The sequence below is a fragment of the Nansenia antarctica genome (assembly GCF_963989245.1).
Source record: "Nansenia antarctica genome assembly, chromosome: 7".
Classification (NCBI taxonomy): Eukaryota; Metazoa; Chordata; class Actinopteri; order Argentiniformes; family Microstomatidae; genus Nansenia; species Nansenia antarctica.
In genome coordinates, this window is record NC_137677.1 from 35196279 (window position 1) to 35220842 (window position 24564).

Below are 24564 nucleotides of genomic sequence, written 5' to 3' on the forward strand. Positions count from 1 at the left end.
CTGTGGCTGCGTTAGTAAATTCGCTCTGGAAATCTGATCATCACTCGTGGAATGCCTCTAGTCCAAGCTCCGGCGCTCTCAGAGCGAATTTACAAACACAGCCTGTAACTAAACCTGGAAATAAGCATTTAACAGCACCTGTTTTGGCAATCACACACACACACACACACACACACACACACACACACACACACACACACACACACACACACACACACACACACATTAAACAAGCGCTAGCTAGAGCATCGGGCTGAGCATTTAGCGAGCTGAGCATTTATCTGAGCTTCTTGAAGATGTAGGAGGCAGAGCATGACACCAATCCCCTGAGGAGTATATTGGACTGGCAGATTTCCCTGGCAAAGGCTGTGACCAGGTGTGTGAATGTACTGGACTTCCATGTCTAGCAGACTGTTAAACTGACCAACATACACAAAGGTATGTGGACACAATTATGGTCTGGGGCTGTTTTTCATGGTTTGAGTTAGGCCCCAGTGAAGGGAAATCTTAATGCTACAGCATACAATGAGTTTCCGGTAACAGTTTAGGGAAAGCCCTTTCCTGTTTCAGCATGACAATGCCCCCATGCACAAAGTGATGGTTTGCAGAGTTTGGTGTGGAAGAACTTGACTGGCCTGCACAGAGCCCTGACCCCAACCCCATGAAACACCTTTGGGATGAATTGAAACGCCGACTGCGTGCCAGGCCTTCTCTCCCAACATCAGTGCCTGACCTCAGTAATGCTCTTGTGGCTGAATGGGAGCAAATCCCCGCAACCATGTTCCAAAATGTAGTGGCAAGCCTTCAAGGCTGTGCCTATACCCCCATCTAGTGGACAATGAACATTAGAACTCCTTACACACGGTTCATTTCACAAACACAACTTTCATACATTCATAAGTGGGGATACCGGAAGCAGTAAGAGAAGATATAGTAGGGAAATTGAAGTTCAAGGGCTGGAATAATAGTTTTTATAATAATAGTCTTTTTTCTTTTCTTTTGGAAAAAATGTAGTGAGTACTAGTGACAGTAGATTACTACACAAAAACAGGACAACAGGAAAAACTACTAGGATTTGAATGTAGTTTAACTACCACCAAATGACTGCAAACTGATAATTGAATTAGGCTACATGTAGTGGAAATACTGTCTGTTACTGCAGGGTTTGTTGTGTTCACTAGTTTCACTTTGACTTTGGACTAAATGCCCTTATACTGGAGGACAATTACACTTTGATCACTGCACGAACAATGGGGAGCGTGTCTATGTTTCCACAGCCCTAACCCTAACCCTGGGAACATAGGTCTGAGGGAACATAGGGCTGAGGGAACATAGGGCTGAGGGAACATAGGGCTGAGGGAACATAGGGCTGAGTGAACATAGGTCTGAGGGAACATAGGCAACATAGGTCTGAGGGAACATAGGGAACATAGGTCTGAGGGAACATAAGGCTGAGGGAACATAGGGCTGAGGGAACATAGGGAACATAGGTCTGAGGGAACATAGGGAACATAGGGCTGAGGGAACATAGGGAACATAGGGCTGAGGGAACATAGGGCTGAGGGAACATAGGGATGAGGGAACATAGGGAACATAGGGCTGAGGGAACATAGGGCTGAGGGAACATAGGGCTGAGGGAACATAGGGAACATAGGTCTGAGGGAACATAGGGAACATAGGGCTGAGGGAACATAGGGCTGAGGGAACATAGGGAACATAGGTCTGAGGGAACATAAGGCTGAGGGAACATAGGGCTGAGGGAACATAGGTCTGAGGGAACATAGGGCTGAGGGAACATAGGTCTGAGGGAACATAGGGCTGAGGGAACATAGGGCTGAGGGAACATAGGGCTGAGGGAACATAGGGCTGAGGGAACATAGGTCTGAGGGAACATAGGGAACATAGGTCTGAGGGAACATAGGGAACATAGGTCTGAGGGAACATAGGGCTGAGGGAACATAGGTCTGAGGGAACATAGGTCTGAGGGAACATAGGGCTGAGGGAACATAGGTCTGAGGGAACATAGGGCTGTGGGAACATAGGGAACATAGGTCTGAGGGAACATAGGGCTGTGGGAACATAGGGCTGTGGGAACATAGGTCTGAGGGAACATAGGGCTGAGGGAACCGTGCAAGTGTGCTGTGTGTTATCTTCTTCTGACCCCCCGGTCGTTTGTCATGGTGAGAGTGTTCGGACACTCTGTCGGCAACGGTATCCACCTATGTGAGCAGCCTAGTCTTGCGCGACGTTAGACACACACACATTCTGTTATGTTTTTTAAGAAACCAGTAAGCATATGCACACAGTTATGTTTTTAGGATGTACAGACATTTTGATACAGTTATTTTGGGTGTATTCTACGTGTGTCCTAAAGCACTAATTGAACAGTTAATTGATCTTCAAACACATTCCCTCCTGACTAGGCCAGTAGGCCCTATGTCCTTATCAGGATCGCTTGTGTAAACATCACTGTTGCCAGGCCCACAGAGTCCCATGACTTGGGATTCGATTAACAAGTTAAAATACAGTATAGAAGAATAGACTTATCATTAATCATTAGTTATGAAAGTATAAAATCAGCATAGGAAAATAGAATATCATAACAGCAGGTACAAAATGGTTGTTAGCACATAGGTAAAAATAAGCAATCTACAGGCGGTTTGAACCACAACACTTTCTTCCAGTCAGGAGCCCCTTCCCCCCATGTCGCTCAAAAGCAGAACCTCTCTTTTGGCTTTGCGAGACCTTCCCATTTTTCTAAGCATTCTAGAAGCCCTGGGATGTCATTCCAGCCTCTCTCTCCCTCCCTGATGCCACCAGTCCTGTACCCCCCCATCACCACCAGAAGTCCTGTACCCCCCCCCCCCCATCACCACCAGAAGTCCTGTACCCCCCCCCCTTCCATCATCACCAGAAGTCCTGTACCCCCCCATCACCACCAGAAGTCCTGTACCCCCCCATCACCACCAGAAGTCCTGTACCCCCCCATCACCACCAGAAGTCCTGTACCCCCCCATCACCACCAGAAGTCCTGTACCCCCCCATCACCACCAGAAGTCCTGTACCCCCCCATCACCACCAGAAGTCCTGTACCCCCCCATCACCACCAGAAGTCCTGTACCCCCCCATCACCACCAGAAGTCCTGTACCCCCCCCATCACCAGAAGGGTGCTTACGATAGTTATGGAGATAGACTCCAGTTCTATGAGTGGAGCGGAGCCCCATAGGGGAGCTCTGCTCCTATTGGTTTACCCGCTACCTAAAGTAGCCAATGACTGAATTTTTCAATGCCTGCGCCCGCCTGGGGTGCTATATAAAGGGGCGTACATCGCTCCATCATTCTCCCAAACATACAAAACAGCCGGGTTTGAACGAGTCGAAGTGGGCCAGCAGCCCTATGGGGCTCCGCTCCACTCATAGAACTGGAGTCTATCTCCATAACTATCGTTCTATATCGTGGAGCTCCGCCCCATAGGGGAGCTCTGCTCCTATTGGTTTAGGCGGAGCGAGCGAGGCCAAATGTACCCCCACTGAGACTATTAATCCAAAAACAATCTCAGCGGCACCCGGAGCTGACCACTGATGTTGGTTCAAGACAATCTTAAAAAGTTGGCCCAACCCACACCGAGTCTGCTCCACTGATCTAGCCCTTACGTGAGCACGCAGGGTTGTAGATCTAACGGAACATGTCCTGGAGGAGGGTCCCCTCCCCAGGCACATCCGTAATCATCCTGACAGCACTTGAATAGCATCCCCAACCAGGGTAATCCAAGTGCCATCCCCACTACATCAGTCCTCAGCAAACTGAGGACAGAATGAGAAAAGGATGAGGAAGAAATATCACTTACCCAACCCTTACGTTGGGTTGTTGATCTAACAGACATGTCCTGGAGGAGGGTCCCCTCCCCAGGCACATCCGTATTCATCCTGACAGCACTTGAATAGAATCCCCATGACCAGGGTAATCCAAGTGCCCTTCCCACAACATCAGTCATCAGCAAACTGAGGACAGAATGAGAAAGGATTGAGGAAGAATATCACTGACCTAACCCTTACGTGAGCACGTAGGGTTGTTGATCTAACGGAACATGTCCTGGAGGAGGGTCCCTTCCCCAGGCACATCCGTATTCATCCTGACAGCACTTGAATAGAATCCCATGACCAGGGTAATCCAAGTGCCTTCCCCACTACATCAGTCATCATCAAAACTGAGGACAGAATGAGAAAAGGATGAGGAAGAAATATCTTCAAGTAACACCGTATAAAAGTGATGGCGACGACCAAGACGCCGCCACACATATCTCCTCCACTCCCACTCCCCTGAGAATGGCCACTGATGCGGACATGCCCCTGGTGGAATGAGCCCGAATGCCAGTCGGCACGGGCTGCCCCTTCGATTCGGCTAATAGCCTCGCAAATCCAAAGGGACAGCCTCTGCTTCGAGAGTGGTGTCCCGGCTTTCTGTCCGCCATAGCAGATCAGAAGCCGGGGAGAAGATCTCAGTCCTGCCTCGCGCTTCACATATTGTGCCAACGCGCGCACCGGACAATACAATGTAAAACGCCTCTCCCTCTCTCCGTCGTGAGGAGGAGGAAAAAAAGGCGCTCAGAGCACAGCTCTGAACCCTAAACCCACGATTAACCGTAGGGATAAATCCGGGTTAGGGCGTAATACAGCTTTTGTTTCGTCATCAGATATGATCAAACAATCTGCCCGTGACGAGAGAGCGCACAAATCACTCACTCGCTCAGCCGTAGTCAAGGCGAGGAGTAGACTCGTCTTGAGAGACAATAAAACGCAACGACACAGTGACAATGGGTTCGAATGGGGGCACGCACAGCGCCTCTAGCACAATCGACAGGTCCCATTTTGGCATTAGAGTCCTATGAGGGCGTCTAAGCCTACACACTCCAGTCAAAAAACGCTAAACCAGCGAATGACTGAAAACCCAGTGTCGTTGTCGCAAAACCCTCATGACAAGCTGAGATGGCAGCCGCGTAAACTTTAATAGTTCCCGCCGCCAATCCCTTGTCAACAGCGACTGTAAGAAGCACAAGAACGTTTCGACCCGACAACAGACAGGGTCAACGTCCTGTCCCTCACACCACTGTGTAAAACTCGCCAGCGCGCCGCATATCCCTTTGCAGTGGATTGCGCGCGCGCACTCTGAATGGTCTGAATGACCGCGTCTGTCAGACCCCTGCGTTCTAACAATCCCTCTCAGTAACCAGGCCATGAGGGCCCCCCCCTCATAGGCGGCCCCTTCACCAAGCCTCCGGCTTGAGAGAGTGCATCTTGTCGATGAGGTATGGGCCATGGGCCCTCTACCAACATCTCCATCAGTTCCGGAAACCACGGGGCTCCGGGACGGTCCGGGGCTACAAGAACTACAATTAACTCTAGCCTCTCTGACCTCACTCGTGCCAACAGTGGGAGGATAGATGTCAGGGGTGGGAACGCGTATAACAGGACCCTCGGCCATGGGTGGTGTGCGAATGTATCGACTCCCAATGGCGGGTTGTCCTGTTCGCGCAGGGAGAACCAAAGGTGACACTGCGCATTCGTCCGTGACGCAAACAGAACCACTTCTGCTTGCCCGAACCGTGCCCAAATCAGCGACACAATGGAGGGTGCTAACCTCCAGTCGTCGTCCCTCGGGCCTCCCCGTGATAACAGATCTGCTCCTTCGTTGAGCAGACCTGGAATGTGGAGAGCTTCAGCGAACTCAGGCGACTCCGCGCGCGATGACGCGCGGGTCTCTCCAGTAGCTCAGGTCGGTTTTGACCGATCTCTGTATTACAATCAACTTGCGACGGCGTCTCACTGGAACCCGTCGCAGTCGTGCGAACCGCCTCTGCAGTCTGCGCATGTGTAACAGGCCTAAGGGGACCACTACATGGGCTGCAGACATCAGTCCTAGTAAGGACATCCTTGACAGAGCGGTGATTGTATTTGTCACTCGACACACCCGGAGAGCTGACGTCAGTGTCGCTCTCCGTGGTGCCGATAAACTGGCCCTCATCTCGGCAGTATCCAACTGAATGCCTAGATAGGAAAACTGTTGAGCCGGCCACGGAGCACTCTCTGTCCAGTTTACAGCTAACCCCAGCTGAGTGAGGTGCTGCACCAGTGAGGTTGCGTCCCGAATGGCTCGATTTGGGCATTGGGCCAAGACCAGTAGGTCGTCGAGATATGTTAATATGCGTATCTCGTTTCGCCTCAGTGGTTCGAGGGCTGTCTGCACGCATTTGGAGAAAAACGAGGAGCAAGCGTGCACCCGAAGGGCAGGCGCGTGTACTCGTAAACCTTCCCTTGGAAAGCAAAACGTAGGAATTTCCTGTGCCACTCTGTGATTGGCACACGAAATACACGACCCTCAGGTATCTACGAAAGGGGCGTTTCGCCACTCTCTCGTTGAGGACCCTGAAAATCTAGTATGGGTCTCATGTCTCCCGAATTCTTTGGGACAAGGAAATACGGGGAGTACCATCTCATGTCCCACTGGTCCCTCGGAACCAATGTCACTGCGCCCTTTGTTAGGAGATTCGTAATCTCCTCCTGGAGCGCACGTGTCTTTATCGGGCAGGACAAAAAACAGTCTCTCTCACGCCCCTGAAGGGCGGAGGAGGCTGAATGAACTGTAGTGCATATCCCCTCCTCAATGTCCTGTCTAGCCAGCCCGACAGAATACCTGTCCCTTCTAGTCATTCTGCATAACGCAACGACAGCGTCTGGACCGTCTGTTGTGGTGCAGTCGACAGAAAAAACTTGAATTTCTGTATGATCCCAGCCGCCGCTGCACACCGAGGAGGTGGCACAGCCCAAGGTGGGGTCATTTCGAAAGGGATGGGCTGCCGTCTGTAAAGAGTGTTTGTTATGTGTAACAATGCTCTTTATTGACGCAGGTTTATTATGCCTGATAATCAAAGAACCGGCCGCACGCTCATGAGCTGGGCCAGGTCTTGATAGACATGGAGGGGTTTTTGATGTACATAACGACCCCTCTATAGGGCTACATACAGGGGTGTTTAACCCGCTACGTGTCGTGATAGGGGTAAGTCCGTTAGGCAGAGAGCTGGCCACACGCCGGTAAGCTGGGCCAGTCTCCGGTTTGTTTCTAACCGGTAGCGAGTCGACCACACTCTGACAAGGCAGGTCGATCTCCGCTCTGGTAGATAACGGTCCCTCTATACGGCTACAGACAGGGGTGTTTAACCCGCCTCGTGTCGTGATAGGGGTAAGTCCGCTAGGCAGAGAGCTGGCCACACGCCGGTAAGCTGGGCCAGTCTCCGCCTTGTTTCTAACCGGTAGTGATTCGACCACACTCTGACAAGGCAGGTGGGTCTCCGCTCTGGTAGATACCATGGAAAATCCTCCTTAGGGATGGTTTGCCGTCTGTAAAGAGTGCTTGTTTTGAGTAACAATGCCCTTTATCGACGTAGGTTTATTATGCCTGATAACCAAAAAACCGGCCGCACGCTCATGAGCTGGGCCAGGTCTTGATAGACATGGAGGAGTTTTTGATGTAATAACGGTCCCTCCATACGGCTACAGACAGGGGTGTTTAACCCCCTTTGTGTCATGATAGGGGTTAGACCGCTAGGCAGAGAGCTGGCCACACGCTGGTAAGCTGGGCCAGTCTCCGCCTTGTTTCTAACCGGTAGCGATTGGACCACGCTCCGACAAGGCAGGTGGGTCTCCGCTCCGGTAGATAACATGGGAAAAATCTCCTTTACTGAAAAAGTAAGGTGGGGATTTTCCTTCTTTTGCCTCTTTATGAGGTAGCAGCCATGAAGAGGAAAACGGTGGTGGGGTCATCACCTCCGTTTCGCAGTGATTTTCGCAATGGCGGCGTTAAACACGGCGATGTTATTCGCCGCTGCCGCCGCCTGCGCACCGAGATGGGGCGGCGAGGGCGGGGAGCACGTGCTCTACCTGCCGCTCGCTCTCATCAGAGCTTTCTGATTCTGACACCGGCACCGACCACTCAGCTGGGTGAGGGCGGCGTGATGTCAGGGCCGGCTGAGCGGGCGGGACCATCCCTACTTGGGGAGGTGCCTGCCCAGAACGCCGTTCTTGCTTGTCCTCCGCTGCTAGAAAATCGCAACGGCAGGTAGTCCGCTAGGCAGAGAGCTGGCCACACGCTGGTAAGCTGGGCCAGTCTCCGCCTTGTTTCTAACCGGTAGTGATTGGACCACGCTCCGACAAGGCAGGTGGGTCTCCGCTCCGGTAGATAACATGGGAAAAATCTCCTTTACTGAAAATGTAAGGTGGGGATTTTCCTTCTTTTGCCTCTTTATGAGGTAGCAGCCATGAAGAGGAAACCGGTGGTGGGGTCATTACCGACCCCTCCGCCCGTGAAACCGGGCCACGCTGCCGTGGGGGGCCGTAGCGGGGCCTCCCAGTGGTCAGCGGCGGGGGCTGGGGATGCCGAGTGGGGCATGGCTCCGTCGTTTAGAGGTAGAGCCAGTGCCGCATCACGCCGAAACCTCCGTTTCGCAGTGATTTTCGCAATGGCGGCGTTAAACACGGCGATGTTATTCGCCGCTGCCGCCGCCTGCGCACCGAGATGGGGCGGCGAGGGCGGGGAGCACGTGCTCTACCTGCCGCTCGCTCTCATCAGAGCTTTCTGATTCTGACACCGGCACCGACCACTCAGCTGGGTGAGGGCGGCGTGATGTCAGGGCCGGCTGAGCGGGCGGGACCATCCCTACTTGGGGAGGTGCCTGCCCAGAACGCCGTTCTTGCTTGTCCTCCGCTGCTAGAAAATCGCAGCGGCAGGTGTCCCGGAGGAACTTCTTCGTGGTCGGCGGCGGACGATCCATCGCTGAAGGGAAAAGTCTCCTCCGCTGAAAAGTGTCCTCTGCTGCTTGGAAGTCGCAGCGGCAGGCGTCCCGGAGGAACTTCTCCATAGGCGGCGGACGATCCATCTTGAAGGGAAAAGTCTGGCGGGTCCTCCAGTCTTAGTAGTCGTCCTTCTCAGTCTTCAGATATAAACCCGTGCTGAACTTTTTGGGAGAATGATGGAGCGATGTACGCCCCTTTATATAGCACCCCAGGCGGGCGCAGGCATTGAAAATTTCAGTCATTGGCTACTTTAGGTAGCGGGTAAACCAATAGGAGCAGAGCTCCCCTATGGGGCGGAGCTCCACGATATAGAACCGCTGTGGTGTGTGCCTCAGACTGACCAAACCTACTGATGCCAGCCAGTTCCTTGTGTCCTTTAACAGAAATATCACTTTTAGTAATAGTTTAGGTACTGAAGGAATGTAAAGTAAGAGTTTATGTATTGGATGAGTAATTTAAATACTTATTTGTATAAGTATTGTCTTATTCAAATTGCAAACATAATACTTTTAGGGCCCAAAGGCAATATATACATTATGACCAAGCAAAGAATGTCGCAAAATGTCTAAAGTTATGATACTGTAACATTCTCAATGATTGTTTTTGATTTTCTTTTTACGTAATCTCTAATACCGCAATGTGCTACATTTGTGAGGTTTTAGAATGTAAAGGTGCTCTTACAAGAATGTAAGATTCACTAAAGTATTTGAAATTATATAATCAAACAGTAGTATCAAAAGATCACCTCGACCAGAAGCTAAGAAATATTGTACGTACAGTAAATGGTGAAGTAAGGGAAATGGTAAGGATGTTGTTTAATTGCACTTATTAGAACAGGCTTTTACTGCGTCACGATGAACACTAGATGTCTATGAAACTGCTGTATCCATTATGTAAACCCTTACCTGTGATATTGTAATGGAAATAACTTGTGTTTAATGTGACAATGATCTCATGGGACCAACACTTTCAATACTGCAGTTAGTTTCAGTGATCAATCAGTGATTATGTCACCAGCCGAACTGAACAGCAAATCACTCAGATATTATATAGTCAATATAATATATAATCAATATGCAGTACACTAAACACGTGCAATTACACCTGTGGTATATTTTTTGCTTTGTATGTTGTTGTTCTTACAATAGAGATGTCGTCAAAGCAGAAATGTGAGTAAATGTAATTGTGATGCATTTTGATACAGACCCAATGTAAGGAAATGCCATCAATAAAAACAGTTGATAGTTCTGTGCATTTTATTTAATTACCATATGTAACATATAAATAAATATTAGTTGCAGTTAAATGTTAAAGTGAATAATAAACCAATTTCTAGATCACATCTTACGTGGAATTTCCATCCAACAGTTGAATACCGGAGCTAGTCTCTAATACAACAGGTATAGAGTTTTTTTTTTTGTAAGATTTTATTTTCCATTTTCTTTTTACACAAAACATTATACACACCACATCCTAACCTAGATACACCACAACATTTATACGCACCCATTACTTGACAAACATCACAATACATCACAGCTTGACATACATCACCACGCATCACAGCTTGACATACATCACAACACATCACAACTTGACATACATCACAACACATCACAACTTGACATACATCACAACACATCACAACTTGACATACATCACCACACATCACAACTTGACAAACATCACAACACATCCTAACATCCCAAAGCCCCACTTTTTTTTTTTTTTTTTTTAAACCGTCTAAAGTTTATCCCAGTTTACCCCCTATACTTATCTAACTAATATTAATAACAACAGGTATAGAGTTAAGAACAACAAAAACACATCCGCATTATAACCCCAAATGATAACCATTGCCGGTGGTGTTGGTATGTATGTAGAGTTATTGTACTTCCAGCAATTGTTGTAAAAATCAACACAAATTACAACAGGAAATCAGGGACAGAAACAGGAAACTCATTACACAACCCTTTGTGAAGTCTTCACTGCAGCAGAAGCTTTTCTAAAACTTCCCAAAGTTAAAAGAGAACGGGAAGGCATCCCCAGGCCCCTGCGTCTCGCGGCTGACTGAGGTCTGCTCGGGGGTCTTGGCACCGAAAGAGAACTCGAAACTATCTTCTGACCTTTCACCTTGGTCAAACAGGAGGCCTGCAAAACAAACAAGTACATGACACTTCACATGAAGTATTCATTCATTAAGCCCAGTGTGAGAGATGCAAACAGTACAGGCCAGAACTTCAACAATAGAGTATGTTTACCACTGGAGTGTTTGGATCCAGAGGGTTTCTGAAAAGACACAAGCGTTAAGACAAACTAGCAACAACATTCTGCACAGATCATTTAGCCACAAAGCTCTGCAACATGTAGACTGTTTCTATATGTGACTGTTGTACTGTATGTGTGTCCATGGGTTGTTCAATGTTGTGTCTGTGTGTGTAAGTTGTTGCTGCTGCTGTTGAAACAGGCCTCTCTTGAAAAATACATTTCATCTCACTGAGACTAACATGTATGAATAGAAAATTGGTACCTTTTCACTGAGACTAACATGTATGAATAGAAAAGTGGTACCTTTTCACTGAGACTAACATGTATGAATAGAAAATTGGTACCTTTTCACTGAAGTATGAGCTTGTAAAAGAGAAAGGGCTTTCCTGCAACGGACAAATGGAGATGTTTTAATTCAGATTTGGACATTAAGTCATCTTTGCAAAGATGTGTCATTCTCTAGTTGCTCTTCCTCACCTCCTCTTGGGAGGAGCCCAGGTCAAACCCAGAGAAGCCAGGTGTGGTGGGAGTCGTGCTCACGCCGAATAGAAAACCTGGCGACTTCGCTTCAGAGCCGTCCTGGCGGCCTGGTGAACTCCCGGGGGTACTGCTGAAAGATTTAACATGACGTTGAACTTTAGTCTTGACACTACGGGCTGGTTTCCAGGACGCCCGTACCCGAATCGCAACGGAGTTTAGACAAAACCACGCCTATTTCCACATATGACGTACACGATGCGTGAGGGAGGCGAGAGGGAGATGTTGATGCTGGATCACAGTTAAGGTTAGGGTTAAGCCCAATTTATACTTATGCGTCGAATTTACGCACGGCTACGCCGTAGCCTACGCAAGGGCTCTCCCAATGTATAGTTCTGCGTTGGTCGGTCTGCGTCGCCATGCAATAGGCTAGGTGCACGATCTCACTACTTCCTGAAAGGCACCTGGCATGAACATATCCTGTCTCACTCTATTGGTTTAATTGATTAATCAGCTGTGCACTGTGTGTTCCAACGGTTTACCGCACAGCTGATTAATCAATTAAACCAATAGAGTGAGACAGGATATGTTCATGCCAGGTGCCTTTCAGGAAGTAGTGAGATCGTGCACCTAGCCTATTACCACTTGATCCATGTTTCAAATATGGCGGTCTAGCAGCGGATGAGAAGCGGAAGAAAGAAGTCGGAATCACGTGATGCTACCAGGCGGACCAATCACAGTTCTTACAGTCTGTGTAGATGTGCCGCGTAGTTACATTTTCGGAGAGGTGCGCGAAAAGGTACGGCGTAGGCTCCGGGCCTACACAGGCTACGGCGTAGATTTTACGCAGAAGTATAAATTGGGCTTTAGGGTTAAGGTTAGGGTTGGGTTTAGGAAAATGTATGCTAGCTATGGTTAGGGTTAGGGTTACGGCCAAGAGCTGCGGTGTCCAATAGCAACGCAGCGGGCGACGCGCACGTCACGCGGAAGTGGGCGTGGTTTCGTCTAAACTCCGTTGCGATTCGGGTAGTCGTTCATCTCATGGAGATTGTCCATTGAAAGTGTGATTGAATCCCGGACTAGGCCTAATCTTTGTCTGGGAAACTGCCCCATTATTTATGGTAGTAACAACAGGGAATCAGTGGGTTATCTTGTACAGTATGTACGAATTCTTAAGTGTGGAATGTCTTACTTGAGTGAGAAGGTTGGGGTGGTGGAGTAAGCTTTCATTCGTGCAGGTGAAGACTGAGGATGGGTTCTCACAGGTGAGGACTGAGGGCAGGTCGCGCCCCCCTCATGTTCCTCCTCACCAGCAGGGTGCGCTGCCTGCTCATCTCCCTCTGGTTCTCCCTCCTCCACCTCAGGCTCCAGTACCTTCGCTATGTTAAGCTGCTCCACCTATTCACAAAAACCTTTCTTCTAATTTAGCTTTCACATAAAATTCAGTATATATAACACAACAATTCACCTGCATTGCATATCGGACATATGTCAGACAGTAAGCGTCTGGTTTCTGTTTTCCAGGGTTCCCACACCTTCTGAAACATCAAATTCAAGCACCTTTCAAGGACTTACAAGACTCAATTCCCTCAAATTCAAGGACCTAACACAGCATAGTTTGAGACAGATCTAGATGAGAATTTAGTGGGGATCTAGAGGGGAATTCAAGCACTTTCAATGATCCATGTCTATTTTAAAAAACTTTTAAGACCTTGATTTTTCTCAAATTCACAAACTTTCAAGGATTTCAAAGACCCGTGGGAACCCTGTACAGTAGTCCTACATGTTGGTCAACAATATACACAGGACCTGTTCCTCTGCTCCGCATCCTTGGTCCTGATCCATGCTCTGATCTAGAGGATGAATACAAAAACAAAACCATATCGAAACATTTTAAAATGTCTAAAATCTTCTCCATTGTTATAAATACAAATTTGTAACATGATAGTAACGATCAGATCTCAAAGTGAAGCATTGTTCAGTTATAAAAACACCACATGTTACTGTCCACATGTGACTCTGCTATAAAACACCTTACCCAATGACTCTGATATAAAACACCTTACCCATTGACTCTGATATAAAACACCTTACCCATTGACTCTGATATAAAACACCTTACCCATTGACTCTGATATAAAACACCTTACCCATTGACTCTGGATTTGATCGCAACTCGAAACTTGCGTCTCCTGTTGCATCTCGGCCAAGGCTTCTCTCCTGATTCTCATCAATCATTCCCTCCACCACTCTCTGGTGACAACCCTGGAAAATGAGTCCAGGTTCACGAGAGCTGGCACTACGCATGCTGAAAGACGTGTAGTGAGCGACCACTTTCGTTTTGTCGAATTGGGTTAACGATACCCAATTGATCATTTAATTACATTACTACTCAATCCTAAAACAAATAATCTTCGCTGCATGATGTCCTTATGGCATTTCTGCTTTAACAGGACGCTAGAGACAGTAGAGATTGACAGGAAGGATGGGTGAGAGAGGGGGAGATGAGACATGCAGGAGATGTCGACGGCCAGAATCGAACCAGGGACCCTGATGTTTGTGCATGCCCCTTAGTGTGCTACACCACCCCCTTCATTGCATGATTGATCTGTTCTATTCACCGCCCATTATAGCTACACAACACCGGGTAAATCACTAACTGAGAGAGGCCAGAGTGAGAGGGGTGACGTTAGGGGCCAGATGTCTACCTTGGGCTGGTCGAGGTGGAGGGAGGGAGGTGTCTACCTGGGGCTGGGTGAGGTGGAGGGAGGAGATGTCTACCTGGGGCTGGGTGAGGTGGAGGGAGGAGATGTCTACCTGGGGCTGGGTGAGGTGGAGGGAGGAGATGTCTGCCTGGGGCTGGGTGAGGTGGAGGGAGGAGATGTCTACCTAGGGCTGGGTGAGGTGGAGGGAGGAGATGTCTGCCTGGGGCTGGGTGAGGTGGAGGGAGGAGATGTCTACCTGGGGCTGGGTGAGGTGGAGGGAGGAGATGTCTGCCTGGGGCTGGGTGAGGTGGAGGGAGGGAGGTGATGTCTGCCTGGGGCTGGGTGAGGTGGAGGGAGGGAGGTGTCTACCTGGGGCTGGGTGAGGTGGAGGGAGGAGATGTCTACCTGGGGCTGGGTGAGGTGGAGGGAGGAGATGTCGACATAAGCGTGAACGTCGTCCTCTGGCTGATGTTCTGACTGGCTTTCCTGCTCTGCTGCTGCATTCAGGTGACCAGTAACGCTGCACAGCAAAGTCAGGTGTAGAGAGACAGGTGTGTAGACAGGTGGGGGGGTCCAGGTGTAGAGAGACAGGTGTGTAGACAGGTGGGGGGGTCCAGGTGTAGAGAGACAGGTGTAGAGAGACAGATGGGGGGAGACAGGTGTAGAGAGACAGGTGGGGGTCCAGGTGTAGAGAGGCAGGTGTAGAGAGACAGGTGTTTAGACAGGTGGGGGGGTCCAGGTGTAGAGAGACAGGTGTGTAGACAGGTGTGGGGGTCCAGGTGTAGAGAGGCAGGTGTAGAGAGACAGGTGTAGAGAGACAGGTGTAGAGAGACAGGTGTAGAGAGACAGGTGTAGAGAGACAGGTGGGGGTCCAGGTGTAGAGAGACAGGTGTAGAGAGACAGGTGTTTAGACAGGTGGGGGGGGTTCAGGAGTCAATAAATAAATACTACAGATACTCATATTATTAACTTTTTACTGACTTTGAACCTAAGAGAGATCGAAAATAGTTCTGTTGAAATGAACGGTCCGAAGGCCTACCTTTCAGATTGGTTCTTGATGGGAGATGAATCGCTTGTTTGACCTAGATGGGGGAAATGACTAAATGGCTAAACTAGTTTTCCAATGGACCTATCGCTAAGCCACGCCCCCTTTGAAAACTTGGACAAACAAACAACGCTTCACTGACAGTGACTGACTGACCGACCGTGACTGAATGACATTCAATGACTTACAATGGCGGGAGTTGACACATTTCTGATTTCTGATTTACCACAGCAAGTAATAGAATATTTTGTATATTAGCGATATATATGTGTTTGTCCGAGTTTTCTGCCTGTAGTGACTTTTGCTGGATACGATTGGACAATTTCTATTTCGGGGCGTGGCTTAGCGATAGGTCCATTACAGTATACAGTACAAGACATTAGTGAAACAAAATGAGTTAAAGTTAAAGTTAATTGACCTTGTAGATGCTGAAGATCCTTCTGTTTTGCAAGTATTTGTTCCTCATGAGCTTGGATCCTACATTCTATCTGTTCTTTCTCAGTCTGGAGCACCAGAAGGGTTTTGGCAAGAGGTTGTTGGTGGCAAAGCTCTTTGCGCTGCTGGTAAAGCTCCCGGTAGAGTTCTATTCTGTCTTTGTACATTTTCCTTGGGTTGACAAATGGGAGTTGGGAGAAGTATTAATACACCGTCATTGTTCTGGTTTGTTGAACAGACTGTCGGCCAAAAGGGCACTAAACTCACATGTCTTGATTACAGTTCTCCTGTGCCCTCTCTAGTTCCGCCTGCAATGTCATCTTATACTGCTGCAGATGGGTGCTGTGACCTTTCATACTAGAGAACAGAAGTTAGTACCTTGATGAATTCATTAAATCAGCAGCAGGCCTGTACATACAAAACACGACTTAGGACAAATCATATAAGACAACATTTCTAAATTCAACTAATAGCCAAATGATTTTCATGTACAGTAAATGCATAGGTCAGATATATATTACTTTCCTAACAACAATAATTATACTTCACCTTTTTGCACTGGCTTTGAAATGCTTCACAATAGCTTGTTTATGATATGATTCCTCCTCAAGTTTCCTTATCTTTGTTTTGGTTTCTTCAATGAAAGACTTCCTCTCAGCAATGTTATCTTTGATAGCTGGCGTGACAATACAACAAACTGTTTAATGAACACCAATCCTAACTGTAACAATTAAAATAAATACATCTAACGTCTTTAACATCGAGCTATCATTGCCTTTGTGGGGGAACAGGTGATGTGGGCTTGGGAGCAGCAACACTTGACTATAACATAAGGTCAAGAAGGCCTCTAAGCCAAAGCTGCAGTACAGACCTCCTCATTGTAACTTACAGGAGGCTAGGCAGCTGCCTATAGTTCTCCCTGACGTCTCTGTTACAAGATGCAGTCCAAACACAACACCTTTCAACAGACAGGCTAGTTACTAGTATGCTTGCATAAAGGTAGAGTTTCACTTACATTGAATCTGTTTCTTTGAGTCGTCCTTCTTCTGAGTCAGCTCACGGGTCTCCAGGGCTACATGTCCCCATACAGATCAGATTTACATGGTTAGATTTACATTACCATTAGCTCCAGGGCTACATGTCCCCATACAGATCAGATTTACATGGTTAGATTTACATTACCATTAGCTAATGTTAGCTTGTGACCAATCTTTATCACAGGACTTCTAAAAATAAATAATAATAATAATAAAATCTTACCAAGCTGGAGAAGGAGTTTATCCAAATCAACCAAGGTATCCTGATCGGCCATTACAGCAGGTGAGGCTGAAACAAGGAGTGGCCTTTCTTTAATGTACTTATTATTCATACAACAGTTAGCTAGTAGTTACAGCTAACAGGCTAATATTGTTAGGTTACAGTAACAGGCTAATGTTGCTAGGTTACAGCTAACAGGCTAATGTCTAACTTCACCTACCTGTGTAGCACAGCAGTGTTCGTGGTGTGGCTGTAGTTCTTGTTTGATATTTTAAATGAAGAAGTTATTTAAAGCAGCTAGCAACCTTTCACCTTTCACAACCTTTCACTTTCACAACCTTTCACTTGTAGGTATTTAGTTGAAGTCGCCTCGCAGTGTACTCCAGCAGGCGGCTCGCCTCGTTACTGACCGTTTGTTTTGCGCGTCAATTGGCAAGTCCCGCGAGACCTCCAAAATCCGCGTTTATTTTGATAAACCTCGCGAGATTGGATTTTACTTTAGCGACATCCGCCCTCCATATGATACTGTACTTCTCAGTGTTTAAGTTTTAAAATAGTTTGAAGTGTGAAGATGTTTGTGACAATTTGATGACAATTCAGTGTCAAGTTATTTTAAAGTTGGTTTTAAATGTGAATTGTTGCAGTTTTAACTGGAATGTTAACAACATTTTGTGTGAAGATATTTGACAGCTCCCTTGTTGAAATAATAATATGGACTGGTTTCATACAGAGCTTTTATACCCACATGTTGTTATACCAGAGCGACGATGATCATGTTTGACAAATGCTGAATACAATTAAAACAATTCCACTGAACATGATTATAGTTAATGAATCTTTATTTCATAGTTTATTTACTTAATTAATTTGCCTAGTCCAATATTTATTGGGTTGGGGTTATCCATAGAGATAGTGTTGTATATGAGTTCCCTTAACACCAGACTCTATGTTATTGTTTAACTGTCTGGGTGCATGATCACTGATGATGGGGTAATCTATACTATAGGACACAAATAAAACCGATTCTTTAAAGAGACAAAAGTAAGTACTTTTAATTAATTGCGACAATGCCTTATTAATAATAAGTGTAATTCCGTTTTCGGATTAAGTAAAATTGGACATTTGTTGTGTCGCTTATTTCGACAATGGACCAGAAGAATAAACAGTGCATTGCAGGCCTGCTCTAATCCTCTGGCCCGCACTGCCTGGTCGTGGATTAACATTTTTACTGTAATCAGAGTCTTCCATCGGTGTGTGATTGGGCGGCCAGAGGTGTATGGAAGCATATAGCTGACTCAATTCAAATGCTAATGCAATATGAGATTGCAATTGCATGTTCCACTTTTGCATGCATTCTTTCAGACAATATTCAAATTCAAATGCAATTCTAATGATTTGCATTTGCATTTTCATGTACCCGATGTGCACATTCGCTGTCAATATTAAAATTATAATGCAAAGCCATTTGACATTTAATTTTCAAAGTCATGCGCTGCTTTGTAGCTGACAAAATTCAAACGTTCATTCTAATGTGCAAATGACTATGCAATCCCAAAATAGCATATTCATTTGCCACTTTTGCCTGCGTTATTTGAGTCAATATTCAAATTGTAATGCAATAATGTGATTAGCAATTGCATTTACATGTTCTAGGAAACACATCCGCTCATTAGAATTGCATTTGAATTTGAATATTGTCTGAAAGAATGCATGCAAAAGTGGAACATGCAAATGCAATCTCAAATTGCATTAACATTTGAATTTAGTCCACTATAATGCTTCCTTAAGCAAGCCGTGTTGCCAGATTGGGCTACTTTTGGTCACACTGGACGGGTGGATTCGGCAGCTTTTAGACTGGTTGGGCTGGAAATTGTCAATTCCATCTGGCAACCCTGGTAGCAAAATATGTGCATACGTATCTGGTAGCCTACTGGTACTTTCAAATCGCATCGTATTATTATTATTATTATTATTAATAATTACAATTTACAATAGAAATACAACAATTGGGGGTCCCTGAAAGAAAATGTGGGCGCACTGCGCGTGCACAACATCAACCTCCAAGGCTTGATTCTGACCCAGGAAAAACCCTGGTATGTACTGTATAACATGATAGCCATCTATGAGCAATGCACTGTATATAAGATGATGACCAAGGGTCTTTCTGCTGCTGACCAAGGGGTTGCGTTCACTTGATGAGGCCCAATTTTGTTTTAGACTCTGTAGGCTACTGTATTTGTTTATTAAGACTTATCTGAATTTCTCTTGTTTTATCAAATGTTCCAATTATTTTCATTTCTTGTGCTGGTTTAAAATTGCAGGAAACTAGCACAAATAATTGTGTGGGAGAGAGGGGCCGCCGCTACCAAAACGTGCACAGTTTTGGGTCGCTCCACCACCAAAAACTCTCACTCCAAACTTTTGGTGAAACTTGGCAGCCCTAATTGTTTCTAATTTCGACACCAACACCCCGATGTGTGTGTTCAGGGATGCATGAAGCTGGGGGCAGGAGGAGAACAATATGAAACGATGAAGGTTGGGGTAGTAGCCTATAGTTCCTGTAAGAAACTCAAACCACTTTCACCCCTGGGTATTCATGACTTGAGACTTGACTTAGACTTGAGACAGATGACTCGAAATGACTTGACTTTTTAAATGTATTAATTATTTGCATTTTTCTAGATATTGAGAGGTTATGTTTTATTTTTGAAATACGATTGGGTGGTCACTGATTTCTAGTGCAATGCGCGTAACCTGTTACCTAGCAACCTAGTGTGTGCGCAGCAAACCGGTAGCGGGAGGCCAACGGACGAGGCTGATGGTGATGGAGGGAGCGACACCAAACATGATGATGGAGGGAGCGACACCAAACATGATGATGGAGGGAGCGACACCAAACATGATGATGGAGGGAGCGACACCAAACATGATGATGGAGGGAGCGACACCAAACATGATGATGGAGGGAGCGACACCAAACATGATGATGGAGGGAGCGACACCAAACATGATGATGGAGGGAGCGACACCAAACATGATGATGGAGGGAGCGACACCAAACATGATGATGGAGGGAGCGACACCAAACATGATGATGGAGGGAGCGACACCAAACATGATGATGGAGGGAGCGACACCAAACATGATGATGGAGGGAGCGACACCAAACATGATGGTGGAGGGAGCGACACCAAACATGATGATGGAGGGAGCGACACCAAACATGATGATGGAGGGAGCCACACCAAACATGGTGATGGAGGGAGCGACACCAAACATGTTACATTTGTATTCAAGGACTATGTTGTCCATGACGGTAGGAAGAACAGAACAGCGGTATGCAAGGTCTGCAGCGCAAACATGTGTGACACGACGACCACAACATCCCATGTCATCCGTCACGACATCCCACAAAGACAGGTAGTACTGGGTCTTTCTCTAGCTAACTTATCAGCTGGTCAAACGTTAGCTAGAAAGCTAACTTAAAGTTCAAACTATGTTATCTTATCTTATGTTAGACTTGGCTTCGAATCTATTATGCCTATTATTGAGAAGACTCCATAGACTCTTTTTACTGACCCATCTCCCACTGTCAATTGAAAATAAATCTCTGCTTGTGTCAGCTCGGAGAAAATGAATGGAGTCTCATCTAATAGGCCTATGGTTTACATCATGTGTGTCATGTTCATGTTGTTCATAATATGTTGAAAATGATAACCCTCTCAGCAGGACCAGAATGTGATGTTTTTGTGTTACAATATCTGATAACATAACTCCACCAATGAAACACCAGGAAATGACAGACACAGCAGTATCCCTTACGGCACAATATTTATTCAACAATATACAGATTAATTTCGCTCTACATTTCAGACTGGTCTTTATTTTATATTGTCTTGCTTACACTCTTTTATACATTTCTTATTTACAGGATTTAAAATAAGTCTTCTTTCCATTTACAACATCAATGGTACAGTGTTTTTCACGTCTTTAGCTTGCTTCGGTTAGAAACTTCTCGATTGGATTCATTATATTTTGGGTTTATTTTTCATACAACAACTTGTGTTAGTCATAGAGCAGCAGGCCTCCCCATGCAGCACCGGTCCTTCCCGGAGGCACTGGGAGTCGGTCACCAAGGAAACCGTCAGCAGAGGGAGGCACGAGCATAGATATAGAAACGTGTATAATATCTATGGGCACGAGTCCCTCCGGCAACAAGGACAAACAGAACAAAGATGGTTGTCTTGTTTCAGTCAGATGTGAGTCTCTCACTGGGTCCCATATAGATCCTTCCATCTCAGTCTGTAACTAACTCCCTTACATGGGACTCCATAGAGAACCATCACCTTGAAACAAGTTTCAATGCTTGCCAAGAAGAAATAATCTGCTCTTTATTTCCAAGAGGTTTAAAGCCATACAAAAAGAAAAAGAAATAAAAGGAGGAAATGTTGCATAGAATCAACTCTGACAACTCAACTCAATAGACTCCTGAGACCTTTCCCAACATCTTTTTTGGGGGGTTTGGAAAAGAAAACGAAAACGAAAAAACCAATAAAATAGCTGTACCCTCCGTCTTCCTTTCGTTGGATGTGACGTTGCTCTGAACTACTATTTTAAAGAGACTAAAAACCCTGCATTGAGTGTATACACATTTTGCACATCTACTGTATCTATCGATCACTTGACAGAATGGATGAAAAGATTGGATAAAGTGCATCATACTGTATGAGAACAAAGCCCACACTTAGGAACATGCAATGGGACACAAGACACTGAGGGAGATTCTCTTCTGTCCGTTAGACAGAGCCACCAACAACAGGCCGTTTAGTCTCTGTCTCTCCAGGCTGTTAGGTGGTCTGGGGCCGACACTCTTATTCATGACATAAACGTCACCAGTTTGGACAGCAGAGGGCGCCAGTCACCACAAACAGCACAATACAGCAGATGACGACGACGACACAAACTATAGAACATGAGCCAAGCTGCACATAGATGACGGAAAACGACGCAGGTGCGTTTTTCTACAGCAGTGTGTGTGTGTGTGTGTGTGAGAGCCAGCTGCCCCCCTGGTTTACAGCCAGCCAGTCAGAAGAGGACATAATAAGGGTGACTGGCGAACCCAACAGCTTTGTGATCCTAATCAACACAGGCACCTGAACTACAAAACAGCAGGGATGCATCCGGATCCATAAGTGTGCGCCCTCAAGTACACCGCAGACTGACACAACGTTTTATGTACATTAAACATAGCCATTCATCCACCTTTTACACACACACACACACACACACACACACACACACACAAGCGAGCACACACACAGACACACAAGCGCACACACACAGAAGCACATATGAGTTACATGTCCCTACACCGGACACCTATACATACACATATATATTGTTAGACTGGTTCCACCAGATGCTCGTGAACAAGAGGGCTTGATAATGATGCTGAGAGTACAGAGTCACATCATGATCATCAGCAAACAAGTACAGCCAAGCTGCTTTTCTGGGCACATTTAGCCGCGCGACCAAACATCCCTTTTGTCCTTATAGCTTAAGAATTAAGACTAGTAAACTGAAACAAAACAAAAGAAGAAGAAGAAAACGTAAAACAACTCAGGCCAGTATATCTTCAACTTAAGACACAAAAGATCGAAACTTTGTTTCTATAAGGAGAAAATCCGTATTGGCACATTTGGCAAAAAATTACAACAGAGAGGGGGGAAGACTGGGTTCGGCTCCGAGGCCGTACGAAGCAGCTGAAACGGGGCGCGTTACCGGGGTACGTTACCGGGTACACTACTAGCATGCAGACGAGTATAGGCTACTACTCCACAGACATGGGAGGGGTGCACTACAGGTTGCTACGGGACCACTGCGCACGTAGAGGCATTCACAACAAGAGGCTGTCTAACTCAACTCCATGCATGTGAGCAATTGCACTTTAAATAAAAAAATAAAATAAAAAAAGCCACAGTACATTGTGTACTCTGTGCAGAGCATTTTAGGGACCTAAACGTGTACATACAGAAATTAGATGACTCCAATGTAGCTGTATGACATGCGCAGGCCAGAAACAACCAAACAACAAATAAATGAAAAAATAAAACAACAACAACAACCACTCCAGAGTGGTATTCCATCAACGCCGCTAAAGGAACAGGATTTTCCTTTAGCAACATTGATGGAATACCCCCCCTGAAGGGATGTACAGTCATGTTGGTGCTTTGCAGCTGACGTCATATTGTGCATCATGTGATCAACGGAAACTCAGGCCAAGAACGGTCACAACTGAAGAGTGGACCGTGGCTCCGAACTCCGCGTGTTCCCCAGCATATCAACCATTGCAGTGGAGGTCCACAGCCCAGGGTGTATACAGTACATATACCATATCTATATATCTATGTCCCTGACAGAATGGACTAGCAGTCTGGGCCACGTTGAGGAAGGGCTCTAAACGTAGCAGATGGAACTGCACTGCGTAGAACGGACACAAACCCTTAAATATCCCGCCTGATCAGAGAAGCAGGTCTTCTCTACGCAACATATTTCTACCTGAGCGCCCCCCCCGTCCCCCTTCCTGAACGCGGCCCGGGTGGTTTTCGAGCGGCAGGTGAATACACAATGAGGTAGAACAAATGTTTGTGAACGTCAGGTCACACGACGCTGGATGATGGACACAGGACAGCAGGTGTTGAGTGACCAGAACCGCCACCCGAGTCTCTGGGTCGTTCAACTCAATCAAAAAACGCCATGAGGAAAAGACACAGACAACCAGCTCACACCCACCCCAAGTGTTTTCTGATGACATTACCAGACGACATACATTAACATTTAACAGTACTGTATATTACCGTCTGTCTGTTACCTGTCGTCTCAAAGAAATCCATTTGAAAGAGGTCCATATACAATTGTGTGTGTAATCATCTCTGTTTCCCTACTTGCACTGTCTTTGGGAGCACTGTCTTTGGACAGACAGAGTCGGTAGAGGCCGTTCTGACGAGGAGGTTCTAACGAGGAGGTTTCTCCCTCCTGGTTCAGTCCTTCACAGGCAGAATCCTCCATTTCTGGGCCTCTTCATTGAGCCTCCATCTTAGGACTTCTTCTACAAGACTGATCAGGAGATTCCAGTTTTTTGATTGAACAACAGTATCAAGTGTAAAATGATTAACTTAAATCAGAGATCAAATGAGTAAACTTAACTTTACTCATTTGAGTAACTTAAATCAGAGATCAAATGAGTATATATATATATACACACAGCATAAATTATTTAAAAATAAATCAAGTTTTATGGACTAAAAACCTGGAGAATCACATGATTTGAAATCAGCGTAACAATTCAAGAAAGGAAAACATTCGCGCGACTGTCTTTGGGGTTGTAAATTCTCCAACCAAACACAGACCCAGATCATAGATCTATAAAACCCAAATGATGCTAAATTAAACGGGAAAAATAAACACACAGGAAGATAGTCAAAGGTATACAGATTGCACGATTTCCCAGGAATTAACAGGTCGGTATCA

At 46.3% G+C, this 24564-nt stretch overlaps 1 protein-coding gene across 1 annotated transcript in view; it reads right to left on the bottom strand.

The window, feature by feature from the left end:
• LOC308161431 (hyccin 2-like) overlaps positions 1–24564 on the bottom strand; it is a gene marked incomplete at both ends in the record, with an annotated part of 115613 nt that overhangs the window by 66785 nt on the left and 24264 nt on the right. The gene's annotated exons all lie outside the window — the stretch shown is intronic.